The 21,337-nt window shown below is 37.9% G+C and overlaps 1 long non-coding RNA gene across 4 annotated transcripts in view; it reads right to left on the reverse strand.

The window, feature by feature from the left end:
• Positions 1–21,337, reverse strand: part of LOC114211496 (uncharacterized) — a 178,194-nt gene that overhangs the window by 75,994 nt on the left and 80,863 nt on the right. For 2 of the 4 annotated variants that reach the window (XR_015767914.1, XR_015767912.1), the window contains one exon: positions 17,897–18,048. The exons of the other annotated variants lie outside the window; for them this stretch is intronic. This is a non-coding gene — a long non-coding RNA (uncharacterized LOC114211496). The remainder of the gene's footprint in view (positions 1–17,896; positions 18,049–21,337) is intronic. 4 annotated transcript variants of the gene reach the window in all.

Genomic DNA, 21,337 nt, shown 5'->3' on the forward strand with positions numbered 1-21,337 from the left:
AATGCTGGCCTCATAGAATGAGTTTGCACCCAAAAAACAAATAATCCAGTTAAGAAATGGGTAGAAGACATGAACAGACATTTTTCCAAAGAAGACATACAGATGACTAACAGACACATGAAAAGAGGCTCAACATCAGTCATCATCAGGGAAGTACAAATCAAAACTACAATGAGAGGCCACCTGACACTTGTCAGAATGGCTAAAATTAACAACACAGGAAACAACAGATGTTGGTGAGGATGCAGAGATAGAGGAACCCTCTTACACTATTGGTGGGAATGCAAACTGGTACAGCTACTCTGGAAAACAGTGTGTAATTTCCTCATAAAGTTAAAAATAGAACTACCCTACAATCCAGCAATTGTACTACTTGGTGAAATACTGATTGACAGGGGCACATGCACCCAGATGTTTATAGCAGCATTATCAACAATAGCCAAATTACAGAAAGAACCCATATGTCCATCAACTGATGAATGCATAAAGAAGATATGGTATACACACATATTATTATTTTAGTAAGTATACACACACACACAATGGAATATTACTCGGCCATCAAAAAGAATGAAATCTTGCCATTTGGAATTACATGGATTGAGCTAGATAGTATTATGCTAAGTGAAATAAGTCAGTTAGATAAGGACAAATACCATATGATTTCACCCATACGTGGTATTTAAGAAACAAAACAAGCAAAGAGAGAAAAAGAGAGAGAGCAAGAGGCAAACCAGAAAACAGACTCTTAACTATAGAAAATAAACTGATGGTTACCAGAAGGGAGATGGGTGGGGGGATGGGTTAAATAAGTGACTGGGATTAAGGAGTACACTTGTGACGAGCACCGGGTGATGTATGGAAGTGCTGATTCACTATACTGTACACCTGAAACTAATATTACACTGTATGTTAACTATCTTGGATTTTAAATAAAACTTTTTAAAAAAGTAAGCCCACTTAAAGGCCTTACCCTTATGCCTATGTCTTACCCTATGTCTTACCATATGTCTATGCCATTGTCAAGAGTGGCATTATTTGCAGGAGGTGGGCTTAACACTAGTGAAACCAAAATGCAAATAACTAACAGAATATAGTATCAGTGGGGAAAATAGATGCAAATGACTAGGAAAGGGGAAGCTTTTTTTTTTCATTTGATGGACAAAGCAGCAATCTCACTATTTCATCTATAACTAACCTAATATAATAAGCATAATGGACAACTTTCATATTCAGCGTTAACATATTTAAATAGTGCTGTGTTGTACACCATACCTAAGACCCAATGAAAGAGCAAAGGCTTTGTAGTCACAGAGCTGAGATCATCCTCTAGCTCCTCCTCTTACTGTGTAGCTTTGAACAAACTACATAAACTGCTGAATTTTGGCATCCATGTCCCTCAAAGGGCAATATTCTTCTAAATGTCATAAGAGTTTAATGATGTTGGATATTGTGAGTACATAGTACAGTGCCTGGAACTTATTAGAGTTGAATAGATGATAGCTATCATCAGACAATAATAAATAGGGCAGTGAACCCTGTCTGCTAAAGTGCTCCGAATTCTGTTAGTATAGAATATAGAAAGGGAGTCATGTAGGAAGAGAGTCAAGGAGTCATGTGAACAGATTGGAAACAGGTGCCACGCACATCAAAGACAAAGTTTAAACTATTCTTGGTTGTGGCATCCTACACCCAGGAATCCAAATTCCCAGGAAGCCTGTGGAAACATTTCATTTGAAGCCTTCTGATTCAAAAGGTGAGAGGCTATAAACACTTTTTCTCTAACATAGACAATTCTGCTTGGTAAACTGGCAGCATCAGTGATGACTCCATAACTCAGCCTGTATAAAACGTGCTCCAAAGAGTCCTAAAATACAAGATAGGATTTCTAGTGGATGTGAAGGTTATTGGCTCTAAGGGAATGATTTCTTGAACCAACGGAATACTATTGAAAGATTTGTCAGAAACCAGAAAAATAATTTCTTCTTCTGCAGTTTCCAAGATCACATTGCAAAACATTCCATCTAGGAATCAGTAATGTGACAAAATAGTTTTTGTTTTACTCTAGGTAGACAATAAATACAATGCAGTGATTTAACACAACTGCATGAATTTCTTTCTCCTTTACTGATATGACATATACATCTTATTTATCTACCATGCTGGCTGCTATTATAAATGTACTGATTTTGTAGTCCTTAAAATAACTCGTTTGACATCATTTGTGTGATATACACAGGAAAAACAAATTTGACATAAAAACCAAATAACTACATATAAATTTCTATTGCAGGAGTCCATTTGGAGACTGAAATTTCTAATGAAGAACTTTAATCAATTTATAATTCTGAGACACTGGAACTATAAAGGATCTCAGAGACTATCAAGACCAATCTCCTCATCTAAAAAATAAGGAAACTGAATCCCAAGAAGGACAAATGTTTCATACAGGATCACACAACTAGTTAGAAACAGAACAGGGACAAAAACCCAGAGCTTCTGACTCCACAGATGGTGCTCAAGACACTGGGCTTGTTATCAACTTAAAATAGATATTCACTCCAAGAAATAATAGATCCACTGAAAAACATCTTTATGTAAAGTATGAGGCAGCTCTGTAAGCAAACAGTCAGAATCTTAATGAAGTCAGGATGAGATTAATGAAAATTAAGAAGGCAGACTAATGAAGAAAGGCAAAAATTATTCAATAGTTAATATATTTAATTCCCCACACTTACTTTGTGTTGGCTTACTGGAGACTTAAACACTGTATGAGAGCTATATACAGATGTCTTATATCTTTTATTCTAGTCTTAAAAGATCTGGAGAGAAGCCACAAATGCCAAGAAGTAGGAGGAACAGAAGTAAATATAAATGGGCAACCATGTTAATTTGAGAAATTTCAGGCAAGAGTTCATGTACCAAAAATGAGTTTGAGGACTAGATGTTCTACAAACAGGAAGAATTTAGGCATCAAAATCCAATTTGATCAAACCACTTTGTACAAACGAAAGGAAACTGTATGCAAGACAGTTTGCAATGAGGTTGTCTGTCATTTCTGAGAAAAAGATTTTATATTCATACAAGATTCATAAGCAAAATCATGTCAAGTATGATGGTGTTGTTAAAGGATATAGCTGTAAAGTCAATGCATTCACCACAGTAAAAATTGTGTCTCATGTAAATATTGAGAAACATTTTAAAATGTGAATTTTAGTTACTAAATTTAAACATCCGCTGGGAAAATGGCTATAATAAAAGAAATTGAGCCTATGACTTCTGTATTCAGGCACCAAATGCCACCAGGAAAGCACCCCAACCCAGTCTCCTGGCTCAGTTGATTGTGGGGTGAACAACATATATCACTGAGAGGACCAGTAAGACCTTCTTAACATTGTAATGATCTGTATACATTTTAATCTCATGGTCACAACCTACAAAACCAAGACCTATACAAATACCTGAAAATTTAAAACTCAATATATGCTTTATCTCAAGAAAGAGAACTCTAAGATTGTATCCGATTCACCAAAATCTTGAAAATCAACATTGTTGACTATGAATATCAGTTCCCATATCCAGAGATCAGTAATTCCTATGTTTATAAATAATTTTTACATAAGAAATAATGCGTTATTATAGAAAAGTAGAAAATACATACATAAAGACAAAAAAAATTACAAATGATAGGCAGTGAGAACGAGGCAAGGATGTCTGCTCCCTCTATCTCTGTGTAATATATTGGAAGTCCTAGTCTGTCTTGCTGTAAATCAAGAAAAGGAGAAGGCATTCCAATTGGAAATAAAAAGTAAAACTTGCCTTGTTCATAGATGATGTAATTTTATATACAATAAGTCTTAATGACTCTACAAAATAAACTATCAGAACTAATAAATGAATACAACACAGTCACAGAATATAAGGTAAATGTGAAAAATCAACCATATTTCTATAAACCAACAATGTTTATGTTCCAATAAACAATTGGAAATTTAAAAAATTTTAAATGCCATTATAATAGTATTAACAAATGAAATACTGAGGATAAACTTAAAACACAAACGCAAGCTCTCTACACCGAAAACCATAAATATTGCTGAGAAAACTAATGGAGACCTAAGTAGGTGGAGAAACATACCATGTTCATGGAATGATTGATTCAAAGTTAAAATATCAATTCTCTCCATACTGACCTATAGATTCAATGCATTTTCAATAAAAATGCCATGAAGCTTTTTTGACTTGACAAACTGACTCTAAAAATCATCTGGAAATGGAAGAGACCTAAAATACCTGAAACAATTTTGAATATGAAGAACAAAGTTTGGAAATGTAAACTACCGGATTTGAAGAATTACTATATAAAGCTACAGTTGTCAAGACAGTGTGATAGTAGCACAAAAAGAGACATTTGAAAAAAATGGAACAAAATAGTGAATCCAAATATAGTTCCACAAATATCTGCTCAGTTTGGGGTCTTTAATTTTTTCTTGGTTTGGTTTGGCTTTTGGTTTTTGGCTTTTTAAAAATTTTATTAGAGTAATCTTTCCATCCAACATGGGGCTGGAACTCATGACACTGAGATCAAGAGTAGATGAGTGTGGAGCCTACTTTAAAAAAAGAGATGTTTGGCTAAAAAAAAAAAAGTCCCCAAGGTTATCTGGGGAGAAAAAAAATGTTTTTTCAACAAATGGAACTGAAGAGTTGGATTATCAGTGTGAAAAAAAAGATGAACTTTGACCCTTATTTCACATTGCAAACAAAAATCAACTCCAAATAGATCATTACCCTAAATATAAACTTTAAAACTATAAAACTTCTAAAAAATAATAAAACAAGAAATAGAAAAACCCTTTGAATTCTTGAGGGAGCCAAAAATTTAATAAATAGAATACACAAAAATGAGTCATTTTTAAGGAAATGATTATATAGATTTTAGAAAATTTGAAAACTTTTGCTTCTCAAAAAACACCACTAAGAAAGTTGGAAAGCCAAGTTAAAGACCAGGAAAGATTTTTGCAATACATATACCTGACAAAGGACATATGTCTAGAATAATAAAGAACTCTTACAACTCAAATGGATGATAGCCCAATTAAAAACACACTGCTCACAGTGTGAGCACTGTGGTGCCTGGATGGCTCAGTCAGTTAAGCATCTGCCTTCGGCTCAGGTCATGATCCCAGGGTCCTGGGATTGAGCCCCACATCGGGCTCTGCACTCAACGGGGAGTCTGTTGCTCCCTCTCCCTCTGCCCCTCCCCACCTTTTTCTCTCACTTTCTCTCTCTCTTTGTCTCAAATAAATAAATAAAATCTTTTAAAAAAATAATGTGAGGAAAAGATTTGGACACCACAAAAAAGACTTATGCATGGCTAATCTGTGCATGGAAGGGTGTTCAGCATTCTTAGTCATCAGGGAAATGCTGATTAAAACAAGATACTGCCACAACCCCACTACAATTGTTAACATTAAAAACACTGATATTACCAACTATTGACATGAATGTGGAGCAACTCATACATTCATTATTCATGGCAGTGTAAATGGTGCACTCGTATTGGAGAATATTTTGACCCAGCAATTGCACCCTTAGATATTTATCAGAGGGGCGCCTAGGTGGCTCAGTTAGTTAAGCATCATCTCTTGATTTTGGCTCAGGTCATGATCTCAGAGTTGTGAGATCAAGCCCCCACATAGGGCTCTGTGTTGGGCATGGAGCCTGCTTAAGATTCTCTCTCGCCCTTAGTCCATCCCCTCCCTAAAAAAAAATAAATAAATAAACCAAAGAGCAATGGAAACACATATTTATAAAAAGTCTTGACATAAATATTCACAGAAGCTTTATTAATAATAGCCATTAAATGGAACAACCCAAATGTCCATCAAAAGATAAAAGGATAAACAAACTATGGTTTAAGCATGCAGTTGGGTACTGCTCAGCAATAAAAAGGAATGAACTACTGATACATACAACAACATAGCTAAAATCTCAAAATCATCATGCTAAGCAAAAGAAACCAGAATCAAACAATATGTACTGCAGGAGTCTATTCATATAAAATTTTAGCGTATGCAAAACTAACCCATAGTGACAGAAAAAAAATAGTGGTTGCGTGGGGCAAGGAGTTAAATTTTTGACTGTAAAGGAGCGTGAGCAAAATATGGGGGGATGATGAAAATGTTGGTATTTGTATTGTGGTAGCAGTTACATAGGTTTATACATCTGTCAAAACTTGAAAGTATAATAGAACTTCCAGACTGACAAGCAAATAAAAAAGAAAGAAGGAAATTTTAACAAGTCAACAAAAGTAGGGAAATGGAGAGGGAAAAATAAATAGCAAATATCAAACAAGAAGACATAAAATCAAGTATATCACATGACCTGACCTATTTTTAAAGGACATTCTGGCCTCTGTTTTAAGAAGAGGCTGAGAAGGTATAAACAAGTTTTCTTCTAAATATTGCCTCTACAAAGGCAATTTTCTTCTAAAAATTGCCTCTTCCCTGGCTTCCTTCTCTAAAGCAGTCACACACATCCCATTTATGATTATAATACATAGAAAAATGCATAAATGATCAGAAAAATTACTAGAATTAATGTGATATTAGCAAGAGTCTTGGATACAAAAATCAATATATAAAAATCAATTTTGTTTCTATACAATAGACAAATAATTGTAAAATATTTTAAAATATCACAATAGCATCAAAATATCAAAAACCTAGGAATCAATACATTATGAAATATTACTGAAAGAAATTAAATAAGACCTAAATAAATGAAGGCATATAATCATTCTCATGAATTGGAAAACTCAATGTTATAAAGATGTCAACTCTTCTACCTCCTACACTGTTGGTGGGAATGCAAGCTGGTGCATCCACTCTGGAAAACAGTATGGAGGTTCTTCAAAAAGTTGAAAGTTAGAGCTACCCTATGACCCAGCAATTGCACTACTGGGTATTTACCCCAAAGATACAAATGTAGTGATCCAAAGGGGCACATGCACCCCACTGTTTATAGCAGCAATGTCCACAACAGCCAAATTATGGAAAGAGGCTACATATCCATCAACAGATGAATGGATAAAGAAGATGTTGTATATATACACAATGGAATATTATGCAGCCATCAAAGAAATGAAATCTTGCCATTTGCAATGACATGGATGGAACTAGAGGGTATTATGCGAAGCAAAATAAGTCAATCAGAGGAAGACAAGTATCATATGATCTCACTGATATGAGGAATTTGAGAAACAAGACAGAGGATCACAGGGGAAGGGAGGGAAAAATGAAACAAGATGAAACCAGAGAGGGAGACAAACCATAAGAGACTCTTAACTACAGGAAACAAACTGAGGGTTGCCGGAGTGGTGGGGGGTGGGAGGAATGGGGGGCTGGGTGATGGACACTGGGGAGGGTATGTGCTATGGTGAGCACTGCGAATTGTGTAAGACTGATGAATCACAGATCTGTACCCCTGAAACAAATAATACATTACATGTTAATAAAAAAAATTTTTTAAAAGATGTCAACTCTTCTAAAATTTATCTGTGGATTCAAAATTTGTTTATGGATGAGAATTTCTACAGCTTTTGGTAGAAGGTGGCAATCTAAACTCCATATTAAAATGCAAAAGACGAGGGCGCCTGGGTGGCCAAGTCCATTACGCATCTGCCTTCAGCTCAGGTCATGATCTCAGGGTCCTGGGATCAAGCCTGCTCAGTGGGGAGTCTTCTTCTCCCTCTCTCTCTTCCTCTGCCCTCAATTTGTGTTCTCTCTCTTTCTCTCAAATAAATAAATAAAATCTTAAAAAAAAATAAAGTAAAATGCAAAAGACCAAGAATAGCCAAGATGAAGAACAAAATGAGAGTACTTACTTAACTAGACATACAACTGCAGTAACTAAAACAGCAGGGTACTGCCTCAAGGATAGACAAATAGACCAATACAACTATTAAAGAGTCCAGAAAGAAACTTACACATATTTGGTGACCTGATTTATGATAAAGATAACACTGCAGAGCACTAGGGGGAAAGAGATTATTTCAATAAATGATTCTGGGTCAATTGGATATTCAGTTCTAAATAAATGAAATTATATCCCTACATTCTATTATATAGAAAAATGAATTTTTGGTGGATTGAAGACTTAAATGTGAAATGCCGAACAAAGTCCCTAGATTAAAATATTTGCATATATCTTTAGGATATTGAAGTCATTTCAACTGAATATAAAAGTCCTAATGATAGGGAATAAGATTGATTAATTAGATTATAGTGAAATTAAGAACCTCTACTGAAAGATCCAATACAAAAAAGTAAATAGGCAAGTTCTAGGATTGGAGATGATGTTTGCTACACTTATAACCAACAAAGGGCCCAAACACAGACTGCAGAGCTACTATAAGTCATCATTAAAGATACAAGTCTACTCACTTGAATAGGATAATCAAAAGGTCCAAAAAGGATAACCACATGGTCAACAAAGTTATGAAAACTGTCCAACCTCAGTAGTAACCAAGGAAACGCAACCTGAGATCATAAATCAGTATCACTATAAATGCACCAGAATGACAGAAATTTAAAATCCTGATAATATAGTGGTGCTAATTCACTAACCTATGTATTTATGATTTGCATGTATAGTGTACTCCACAATAAAAGTTACAACTAGTTAAAAAATAAATGGTGGGGGATCAATATTAGAAAGTCAATTAGAAGAGCAGACAAAAATATTCTAATGAATGCACAAATGTCTAAACAATACTTACAAAAAGTAGAAGCTTTTGTCAAATATTTAATTCAGCCAATATTAATTTCATGCAATTTTAGTTAGAATCCTAATTTTGACGATTCTGTTGGGACTTTGGTGGGGAGAGAAGATGCATAATTTTTTTTTAGGATTTATAAGATAAAAAAGTGTCAGTGATAGAAAAAAAGATTGTGAACAAAGAAAAATGATAAGGGGAATATATGCATTACCAGATATTTAAATTTATTATAAAGTCGCTATTAACTCTGGGGCTGACACAGAAATAGATAAATATATTTGTGGAACAAAATAGAGTCCAGAAATAAATCCACAAAAGTGACATTTTAACTTGGTGGGAAATAATTGGTTTATTAATAAATGATCCTGGCATAATTGGCTATCTGTCTACAAGAAAACAAGCTAGCTCTACCTCGCACCATATGCCAAAATGAATTCCAGATGGATAAAATTTTAATGCAAAAATATTTTTGAAGTTTTTAAAAATTAGAAAATTAAGAAATTTTCACAAACTTGAGGTAGAGAAAAACTTTTTATGCAAAACATAATTGTCTGAAGCCATAAATAAGAGACATATTTTGACTTCACAAAATTAAAACATATATATCTATGTCAAATCCACTGTAAACAAAGTCAAAATAAAAAATGATAAACTAGGAAAACATTTGCAGTTCATGTAACACAGGACTACTACATCCGACAAGCAAAAAGAATGCCTCTAATTTGAAAAATGATGAAGAAATGAAAGAAAAATGGACAGGGGTGTTGGGTGGCTCAGTCATTAAGGGTCTGCCTTTGGCTCAGGTCATGATCCCAGGACTCTGGGATCAAGCCCCATGTCGGGCTCCCTGCTCAGCTCTCCCACTCCCCCTGCTTGTGTTCCCTCTCTCGCTGTTGTCTCTCTCTGTCAAATAAATAAATAAATAAAAATCTTTTTAAAAAAAAGAAAGAAAAATAGACAGAAGCTATAAACAGGCAATTTATAGGAGATGAAACCCAGTTGGCCAATAAATGTGGAAAGATGCTTAGCTTCATGAGTATCTAGAGAAGTGGAAACTAAAGCACAATTAAAGTAGCACTTTTCACCCATATCAGTAAAAATAAGATGTATGGCATTCGGTGCTGATGAAGACGTGGGGAAAGGAGTACTCTCGCATTTTCTTGCTGGGACTGAAGCTCCTCACAGTAAGCTAACGTTAAGAGGCCTGGCAATTGCTATAAACATTCAAAATATACATACTTTTTGACCAAACAATTTTTCACTTTGGAAAACCTATTCTATAGAAACAAAAATACCAATGTGTGATGATAAATACAAAGATGATTGTTGCAACAATTTTTGTGGCAATAAAAAAGGAAAAATAGAAAACCCTGGAAACAAATGCATGTCATCAATATAGAAATAGTGAAATACATTGTGGAATATCCATTCTATAGATACAGCTTTTGAAACAAGAGAGAAGGGAAAGGGGAAATGGGGAGGTGCTAATCAATGGGTATAAAGTTGCGGTAAGATGAGTAAGTTCTAGAGATCTGCTGTACATTATGCCTCTAGATAACATTGTATTGTCATCTAAAAATCTGTTAAGAGGGCAGATCTCATGTTCGGTGTGCTTACTACAATAAAATAAAATTTTAAATTAAGAAAAGAAAGGTAAACATTTAGATCAGTACCTATTCACTTACAGATATCCAGGATGCAATTCTAATTGGTATGCAAATAAGTATAGTATGATAACTTCTTTGTAAAAGAGCAAATGAGATCCTGTAGATGTGTATACATTTCTATGAGCACTGAGAAAATCCTGGAACTTTAACATCCAACATGTATATCAGTTTGAAACACCTGGGGATAGAGGGAATGAGAAAAATTATCTCTTGATACATCTTTACATTGTTTCACTAATTTCAATGAGCACATATTTTGTAAATACAGATTTTTACCCAACACTTTTTATAGAATACTTGGTAACTAATTGAAAACGGACATTTGACCCTATTCTAGTATAAACTCACACATTCTAATTAAGATAAATCTTTTCTCTTCACGTCTCTGTCACTCTTCTTTCTTGACTTGGCTTTTGCCCCCTCTCTATCCCTTCCCTAGCTCCCTTGTTAGCACCTTTTGGGTGGCTCAGTCGTTAAGCGTCTGCCTTCGGCTCAGGTCATGATCCCAGGTTCCTGGAATCGAGCCCCGCATCGGGCTCCCCGCTCCGCGGGAAGCCTGCTTCTCCCTCTCCCACTCCCCCTGCTTGTGTTCCCTCTCTCACTGTGTCTCTCTCTGTCAAATAAATAAATAAAATCTTTAAAAAAAAAAGATTTTATTTATTTGAGAGAGCGAGAATGAGAAAGAGAGAGAGAGAGCACATGAGAGGGGGGAGGGTCAGAGGGAGAAACAGACTCCCTGCTGAGCGGGGAGCCCGATGTGGGACTCGATCCCGGGACTCCAGGATCACGACCTGAGCCGAAGGCAGTCGCTTAACCAACTGAGCCACCCAGGCACCCCTTTCTCACTCATTCTTGAAATAAATCATTTCTGATCATCCCTTCCCATAGCCATTCCTTGCCTGTGTGTTTATGGTCTTTATTTCATTCATTCATGTTCTCGAATCCCCACAGATTCAGAGAAATGTAAGAGACAGATAAGGAAATCGAAAAATTAAAATAGGCTGAGATAATCTCTTGATGTAACATACATTGAACTGCTAGAGGGAAGTACATGGAAGTCCGTTTTGAAACACCATAAAGGTACCAGCCACCTGGGGCTAAGCTTTTCGAGCAAAATCCTGGGGAAGGATAGGCCAACCTTCCTGACATCGCAAACGGTGGGTGTATGTTGCCATTCATTGATTCTCTTTTTCTCCAGCAACATTCAATGTTCAGATCAACCACATGAATTACAGAAGACTGCCTATTGGATGAAAATTGTGCTAAAAATACATTTCCTGTTCTGAAAAATGTAGAGAAATAAAGATGTTGCCAGGCTAGTAAAATAGGCCAACCAAAAGTATCAATTTGGAAATCAAATTCAGCAGGAGAAATAAGAAGCATGCAAATGCTACCCTACTCTCCTCTAAGTTTCCAGCATTTATATTTTTACTCCTACAAGACAAACGCAGTGCCTAGCTTCCCAGAGCCATGCAGGTATGATGAGTGCAAACAGAAAAGGAGCACAGGATGCTGTGGTAGTTCATACACTTGTCATCCTTTGGTTTGATTAATTAATTTTAAAATATTTTGTTATATATGTTGAGTCACATGATTTGTTGGGGGGTCATTTTTCTTTAAGGTGAAAGGACGATGTTTGAACTGAGGAGTGAAGTGGAAGGAGGCACTGGAACATGACTGCTACTTGCAAGGGCACTGTTGGAAAAAAAGAACCTGGAAGAATTCAGGTAGCTCTACTGCTGTCCCCCCTTCTCATCACACCACAGCGCATGACTGCTACCTGGATGGGAAGGACAGACATGGGAGGTTGTGTTCGAATTGGGCAAGCACACCTCTTCTGCTCTTTGGCTGGGTCATCTTCCAGAACACAGAAATATATTCCTTCATTAACATGGAAAAAAAGTTTACCATCTCGAGAAACTGCCTTGTATGGAGCAGAAGCATACACCTATGGAGAGGATAACTGGAAGCACTCTTAGAAACATCTGTCTCAGCTCTTTCTTTTTGTAGATTAAATCAGAGCAGAGCAGTTAAATAAGATGTTTAAGATCTCACAGCTACTAAGTAGTCTTTCCTCTCCATAATTCTACATCTCTATGGCAAGTCCTTTGAATGAGAAGCAAGCAAATATTTTTTGAATTTCCACAAGCATGAATTAAGATCTTTTTGAAAATTTCTACAGTAGGAATGCTACTTTAAATACACAAAGAAAAGGGACACCTGGGTGGCTCAGTCGGTTAAGCATCTGCCTTCGGCTCAGGTCATGATTCCAGGGCCCTGGGATCGAGCCCCACAGCGGGCTCCCTGCTCAGCGAGGAGTCTGCTTCTCCCTCTCCCTCTGCCTCTCTCCCTGCTCATGCTCTCTCTCTCTTGCTCACTCTTAAATAAATAAATTAAATCTTTAAAAAAATACACAAAGGAAATTTGCTATTAAAAGAAGTTGAACGTAGAGGACCACAGTAGAAGGGAGGGAAAACTGAACAGGAAGAAATCAGAGAGGGAGACAAACCATGGGAGACTCTGGACTCCGGGAACCAAACTGAGGGTTACACAGGGGAGGGGGGAGGGGGACAGGGTAACCAGGTAATGGGTATTAAGGAGGGCATGTATGGTGATGAGCACTGGGTGTTATATACAACTAATGAATCGTTGAACACCACATTAAAAACTAATGATGTACTATATGTTGGCTAATTGAACATAATAATAAAAAAATAAAATAAAAAAAATAATAAAAATCACAGACCTGTACCTCTAAAACAAATAATACATTATATGTTAAAAAAAAAAAAAGAAGAAGATAGTAGGAAGGGAAGAATGAAGGGGGGGAAATCGGAGGGAGAGATGAACCATGAGAGACTATGGACTCTGAGAAACAAACTGAGGGTTCTAGAGGGGAGGAGCGTGAGGGGATGGGTTAGCCTGGTGATGGGTATTAAGGAGGGCACGTTCTGCATGGAGCACTATGTGTTATACGCAAACAATGAATCATGGAACACTACATCAAAAACTAATGATGTAATGTATGGTGATTAACATAACACAATAATAAAAAAAAGGAGAAAAAAAGAAAAATAAATAAATAAAAGAAAGAAAAAATAAAAATAAGAAGAAGCTGAAATGTTTTCAGTGAAATAAATATCCTTTCATCAATATTAGGTTTCGGTTTTTAAATACTACTGTATTTTTCTGAGAGAAGGAAGTAGTGCATTATTTTCTTAAACCATATCAATGAAAAATCAATGCTCTTGTCACAATAGCTAGAGAAAAATCATTGCAATGATCCTATCAACTCCACCATTAGATAGTCACTGAGAAATGTCTTATGTTTCTATTCCACTACATAATGTGCCCAAGTGTGTGTGTTTTTTTTTTAAAGATTTCACTTATTTATTTGAGAGAGAGAGACAGAGATAGCGAGAGAGAGCACGAGCGGGGAGGAAAGGAAGAAGCAGGCTCCCGGCTGAACAAGGAGCCCAGATGCAGATGCGGGGCTCGATCCCAGGACCCTGGGACCATGACCTGAGCTGAAGGCAGACGCTCAACCTACTGAGCTACCCAGGTGCCCCATATGCCCAAGTGTTTTTAAAAATAAAGGAAATCTCAAGATTGTTCTGTTAGAATAAGGTCAGCACATTTATTCACTCCCCACCCCAGGAAGTTCTGTTAATTCTGACTTGCCTTTTGTTTCTCTGCCTCCCTCCTGTAGACCTTTTTTTTCCTGGCATTTTAATTTTTTTATTAAACGTTTTTTGTCAGCTGCAGGGCACCACCTGTTTCTAAGCACTTGGCATTCATGTCTAATAAATTGTTCTATAAATACTTTGGAGCCTTTCTTTATAGTCCTTGTCAACATTTCCCTACTACATTTTTCAATCTTCAGTGATTATATTTGCAATCATACCCCAAATAAGAGAAGAATATTTAGTCACAGTCTAAGAGAGGGCACAAAGTTTGTAAAGGATGGTAAGTGCAATCATGTCCATTTTGGAAAACGGATGTGATGTACCACAGCATATTCTCTTCTCCCTATCTTTATCCAAGTGTCGCTTTCCCTTTAGTGATTGTACCTCAACTATAACAACACCCTCACACCAATGCAACGTTTTAGTTCAACAAATATTTCAGTGCCCAGTGTGTGGCACGCACTGAACATCACAGACAAATGAAATGTGGCCGGTGCCCTGGGAGGGGAGGTTCCCACATGGAAGGAAGTCGGAGTTCAGTTACTACATTACAAGGAAGTTAGTGCTTCGTAATAGAGGTGTTATCATGCGATCGAAACTTTTAAGTTGTTCTTAAAATGCACATATGGAGTAAAGTATATGAATCATGTACACATGGGAAATTAGAACCTAAGCGACTAATGGAGGAAAATGTTGCTTTGAAGACTCTGGTGGTGGGTATCTTGGGTCACTGAAGATTAGCCTATTCTGGAATTATGTCCTCCCTCTCTGAATATCCCAAAGTGTTTGGATCCTCTTTCGAATTCCAACTTATTTCTGCCCCTTCCACAGGCCTGGCTTAGTCCACCTCCCCTGGGGGCTCTTTGAGGTATTTATGCATCTACCTAATCTAGCCTCCAACCTCTTCACCTGTCCCAAGACCTCTTCCCCTGGCTGGAAGTTCCCCCTAGAGAGCTTCTCCAGTTCCTACAGACTGTAATGCCTCACTCTCATCTCTAAATATTCACTCGGCGGCTGGAATTAACTTTAGAATCAGCACCAGAATCAATCACTACTCAGAGAAGACGAGAGCAACCCCCACTCCCACCCCAAAGGGTAACGGACATGAGCCCAGAGAAGACATCGGCCTTAAGAGATGGCAAACTCGGGGATATGAAACCAGACAAAAAATAAAGATGAAAGAGACCGAAAAAGAACCAAAACCTATCAACCCAGAGCAGAAACAAGATCTTAAATAGAATAGCAAAGTCTGGGAGTATTTTCAGGGGATTCTCCAAGGTCAACTTGGAGAATTGCTTCCCTTTCGCCTGATTTGCAGTTTGCGTTGGAGTTTTGTTTGGTTTTGTTTTGCATGCCTCCAATAGTTTCTTCCCACATCTTGATCGCGCAAAAGGAAAACTATAGTTTTCTCATCATCCAAATGCCACATTTAGCCACTTCAACCCACACTGAAAGCACCAAGAATTCTGTTTGGAAAATTGAGCGGGGAGAAAAAGGTAAGGGTTCTGGTTCATCTGGGTTCAATCAATCCCAGTCTTCCAGGGGGCACTTGAAAGAAGGAGGCTTTTAAGTCTCAAAATACTTGAAGAAATTCTTGCAACTTCAAAGGAGTGTCAATGGGAGCCTTCTCAGAGCATCTTTTCTAGCTTCTCTGTGATGTCCCAGTCGAAGCTCTGAGGTAGAACCTGGTGTCTCCAGGCTCCCGATTTTAGCCCAACCCAGGAAACACACAATCTGAGTTCTTTCTGTGGATGAAGCTAATCTTTCCTGTTTGGCTTGGACTTTTGTCTGGCTACCTCATGTCTTTTTTGAAACTATAACATCTTTGGGCAAAGAATTTCCACATGTTTTCTAAGCAAGGGCTTAAGCTTAGGTCTTATCTGAGGGCAAGATCTCTGGGCCTGCTTCTCACACAAGATGTGTTTTGTTTGAAACATCATCTGGTCTCTCCTTTAGTCTTATTCATCATGATAATATTTCCTGTGTAAACTGTACCATGAAAATACTACCTCATGAATATTAAATAATGAAGGTGGAAAGAGAAAACTATTCAGCATTTCCTCAGAAAACCTTAACATCTTGAATAATTTCAACATATTTAACTTGAGAATACTTATATGAGTCCTATGCATTTCAGACAAAATATAGACTGGCGTGGGCCTAAAAGATTCTTGTGAATTATTTAGAATGTAATGAATTTCCTCATAGAGACTATGATATAAATGATGCTTAAATGATGGTACCAATCCTCATTAGCACATCTGATTCCATTTGACACTAATTGCACCACCCACTGTAGCAAACCTCCACGCATACCAGAGAATCCCAGAACATATCACATACTCCACCATACCTCCTCCTCACACCCAGCCTCCCTTGGCCTACCTCCAGGAATGCACAAAAAGGGAGAACAAAACTAATGTTTGTCTAGCAACTACTAAGTGCTGAGATGGGGCAACATATTAAATCTTACTTAATTTCCCATCAACAAGACATTCGAAAAGCCAGCCTGATAGGAGCTATAATTATATAATCATATGTTAATGTTGCACAATTTCCAGTTGCAGACCTACAGCATCCCTTTCTGCACCAGGGGACTATGCTTGGTGATAGATGTAAAGAGGAATAAAATGCTGTTTCTATTCTCAGTGGAGTTTATAGAAGAATGGGCAAAGGAAACACCTAAACAGATAATGCCCTTACCACGATATTGTTTTCATCCTGCATCTTCATTAGTAGCGTGGGTCTAATAATACTGACCAAGAGGGAAAAAAAAAAAATACTGACCAAGAGGTTGGGAGTCAGAACTAGCTGTGCAAAACAGTTTTGTTAAGTATTATTAGCCCCAGCACTTTAACGCATCACGAAACCTAACTTCCACCATGGCCATGAGGTTTCACGGGAGACCGCATGGAAACCATGACTTGCCATGTCCTGCGTGAAATAAGAACTGTAAACAATGCTGGCGCTCTTCCCTCCCTTCCTTGATATTTCATATTACACGTAGAATTTTAAAACTCTTTTTAAAAAGATGAAATTCCAGATTTCTGAACCACAGAGGAAACTGTTCAAACTAGGAGCATAATTGCTACTGTGTGGGGCAGTCTACACAGTCAGTGGATCTTTCTGGTTTCTTACTTCTTCCACTGTAAACCGCTTTCCCTGTCCAAAGAGCAGTGAGAATGTGGGTCATCTCTACAGGATGGGTCTCTCATGATCACTTAACGCTGACCCCAGCTTGCTTCGCTATGGAATCCTGCATACGCTTGCAAAGCCTGTGTTGCTACAAAAGGACATACTTCAAAGCTGGTGCAGTGTCGTTATTTAGAAATAAACGTCTATTATCTCCCTTTATCTTCTTGTTCAGTAAGTGTCCCTTTGTTCAGAGTGACCTGGCAAAGTGTGACTAACGGGAACTTGCAGCCATTTTTTAAAAATCCATTCAGAAGTCTCCGTTGAAGGAGGGGAAAACTGAGAGCCTAAGAACATTTGAGAAAATGCCAGGGGCTTGTTCAGAACTTGCTTATTAAACCTCAGACCTAGTTAGCAATGAGTTCTTCTCTTTTAGGTGCATAAGGAATGATCTCTAAGGTGCCTGCCAGCTCTAAATTTCTATGATTTAAAGTGAGCAGGGTTTCCTTAAGAGAGCAATCTTTTTAATGATATGAGCAGTGGATCTGAACCCTTAAGCTCTTCTTCAGAAATTCATTTCAAGGGACTGATTTCTGCTTTCAGAATTCATCAAAGACCAAGCCTGTACTTACTCCATGGAGGCGAGTTTCTTTAGGGGAATGTGCCTTTATGTGATGTGCACCACCAAAGCAGCATGCATTTTTAACCTAGGTGCACAATATTGGGGGAAGTCCACAGAAATGTTTCCAGCTGATGAAACATCCTCTCTCCTCTTCGCTCCAGCCTAGGAACAAGGAATGAAATACAGTGTTCTATGCATTTTAGGTCGCAATTAAAATTCTTATTTGTCCTCGGTCTAAATTCTTAATCCAGGCTCATCTTAAATTCTTTCCAACACAGACTCCTGAACTGCTGGGGACAACTGAATACACACAAAAATCTCCATTCGTGTCTGGACAGTCTTCTCCAACAGGCCCCTTTAAGAGGAAGAAACTAAGCTAAGAGGGACTAATAAGAGCTCACATGCCCCCCCATTCATCTAAAGTCTTACACAAATTCATTTAATCTTCATAATTAACCTATAAGGAAGAACAATTAATGTCACCATATTACAGCTGGAGAATAATAATAAGTTTCCCCAAGTTACACAGACACTGAGTGATAGAGACAGGTTACAAATCCAGGAACGAAGCATTGTGTTACAAGGGCTCCGTATGAGGGCTTTCCTTGGATTGATCCTCAGAGATTCTGAATCATTTGTGGTGGGGTGGGATGTGAGAGGAGAGGAGGCAGTGGAGGCTGGGGTAGCTTCTCAGGAACCAGCACCCCCCCCAACAACCCCACCCCCACCGCCACACACACACACACACACACACACACACACAGCTGCTTGTTGAACACAGCAGCTCACCACTGGAGGGAGAGCAGGTACCAGTATTTTTTAAAACTCTGATAATTCTAATACATGGGTGGGATTGAAAACTACACCCTGTAGACTGTTAACTCTAGTCTCTTCAAGGAGTGAAATCAGAGGAGAGAGAAGGTGGCCTCGTTTTCAAGGTGGCCTCTGTCTCTTACTTACAGATATAGAAATAGCCGTTGGTGTCATGCTTTAGACTTGGCAGTGGGGGTGGAGACAGCAGGTAATGAAGAAAGGTTCTTACCACTGCCTATCCAGGAAAGTCAAGAGCAGCAGAGTCAGTGGTGTGAACAGCCAAGGGCCGATTCTCAGCAGACAGAGCACAGGTCCAGGGAAGAAACTCGGGGAGTTATCAGGTAGGAAGTAAAGGTCAAGGAAATCAGGCAGAGAGGTCTGACACCAAAGAGCTGGAGTCCAGTTGCGATGCCTGGGCTTCAGGGACAAGAGAAGAGTTCATACCTGACAAGATTGGCACAAACCAGGGAAAATTTTGGTCATGGAGGAGCTGGGATCCTAGGCAGGACGCCCAGTTGTAAAGACATTGTGGAGAAGTGACCCTGAGGTGCAGTCCCTGAAAGACCAGTTCACTAGGCCAAGGTTCTGAGAAGAACAGAAACCAAGCTGGCCTGACTATGAGACTCTTCCTGAGCTTGCTAAATGTCTGGGGTCTTGGCCATGTCCTTGCCATGTTCTTAGAAACAAAGATGATCTGACTCCTGGAACTGAAATTCCGCAGGTGTGCCAACAGATGTGATACACACAGTGTCACTTTAGCAGGCATGACACTGTGAATTTTTATAGTATTTCTGGCTATGCAACTTCAGTTACATAGACTGAAAATAAATAAATAATCAAATCAGAATGCCATTGCAATTGAGCAACACAATGAGGCCACTCCATCCCCATTGCAAAATTTCTTACATAACACGAATTCTCCATCTAGGTCTAATTTCCTGATTTTTAGCAAAAACCAAAGAGCATAGTAAAAGTGAAAAATAAGTAGAAAGAGTAAGTATCCACAGAGCAGCACAGATGTGAAACATAAGGGATATGTATCATATAAAACCCAAAATAGGAAACAGAGGACATGGCCCTATTATGTTCATATAATGATTCAGTTATCCTTAAATTTTTCAGTCAACACAAAAGAGGAAACTTTTGAGAATGAAAAATGGCTCCTCATGCTGCCACTAAGAAATATGTGGGTACCATACTGTATACCTTAAACTTATACAGTTCTATATGTTGATTATTTCTCAATAAAACTGGAAAAAAAGAAATATGTGCCTAGACAAGAAATCTATTGTATTGGCAAAACATTTTCAACAGCTTAATTCAGATGCAGTCTTTGAAAAAATATCATTCTTTCACTCTGACCCATTTGCTTAGAAGTGATGATGATAGACCACACACATACAGTTACTGTTCACAAAACCTCAGATTCATGGAGCTCCTTTGGGCAGAAACTCTAGTGGTGCCTAACACATAGTAGATATTCAAGGATATTTATTGAATTGAAAGGATGGTATACAATGATCTCAATATTGCCTATCACTGGGGTGGCAAGGGTAGAATTTTCAGAAGGAATTTAGATGATCCACCAGAATGCATTCCTGATGAAGGCTTTTTAGTCACTAGCTGGAGTAAAATAGGGGTCTTGTTGGTTACATTTACTAGGATGATATGTGCTACAGACATCTACAGTCTTTTAAATATTAGAATTACATCATACCACACATGGGAATATATGGACTCATTTCCTTTTTAATCTCTTTAATGGCACATTTACCTAAAATCCATTTTTATCGTAATTTATTATTTTATCTAAGCTAGATCAGCATAACTCCTCCTAAGATTTTTTTCCATCCCTTTAGTTTTCTATCTTGACAAACTAAACTTCAAAACCGTTTTTAACCAACCTGGAGACGTTCTGTTTTAATTTCTTATTTCGAAAAGAGTTCAATAGATTCACAGCACTTTGTGTATGCTAGCATGTTCTCAGCCTCTTTGACATTTCTGTCGTCCCTTCGAAGGTATTCTTATCTATTTTGCTCATGTTAAGGATTTGTTTTTGTCTAATTTATCTAAGACAACTTTCATTTTGTTTAAATTTTTCCTGAGCACTTAGTTATGTGGCTGTGCTAAGGTGCTCAACCTCGGAAACTTTGAAGCTACACAGCCAAAAAGACACGAATCACTCCTTTGTGCCTAATAATCTTGAATTAGTTGGCAGGCAAACTTGAAATGGATGCGTTGGCAAGGAGCTCAAGTTGTTCGACAGAGACAGAGAAGAAGAGCTCTCTGAGGTATTCTGCCCAAGGCTCTCCATTCGCCCCATGCTCCACTCCAGAGAGGGTTTCCTCTCTATAGGAAGCCTAAGGACACTCAGACCTCTTTTAAGGATGTCACCATGTACATTAGTTTCCTATGACTGCTGTCACAAAGTACCACACATTTGGTGGACTAAATAGTACCTACTTATTCTCACAATTCCAGAGACCAAAAGTCCAAAATGGTTTCATTAACCTGAAACCAAGGTATAGGCAGGACCACACGCTAGAGAAGAGTCCATTCCTTTGCCATCTCCCAGTTTCTACAGCTGTATTCCTTATATTGTGGCTTTGGCGCCATCTTTCATCTTCAAAACCAGCAT

This window comes from Eumetopias jubatus, unplaced genomic scaffold (genome assembly GCF_037043125.1).
Source record: "Eumetopias jubatus isolate StellerSeaLion01/CBP00866 unplaced genomic scaffold, mEumJub1_p1.0 scaffold_3, whole genome shotgun sequence".
Lineage (NCBI taxonomy): Eukaryota > Metazoa > Chordata > Mammalia > Carnivora > Otariidae > Eumetopias > Eumetopias jubatus.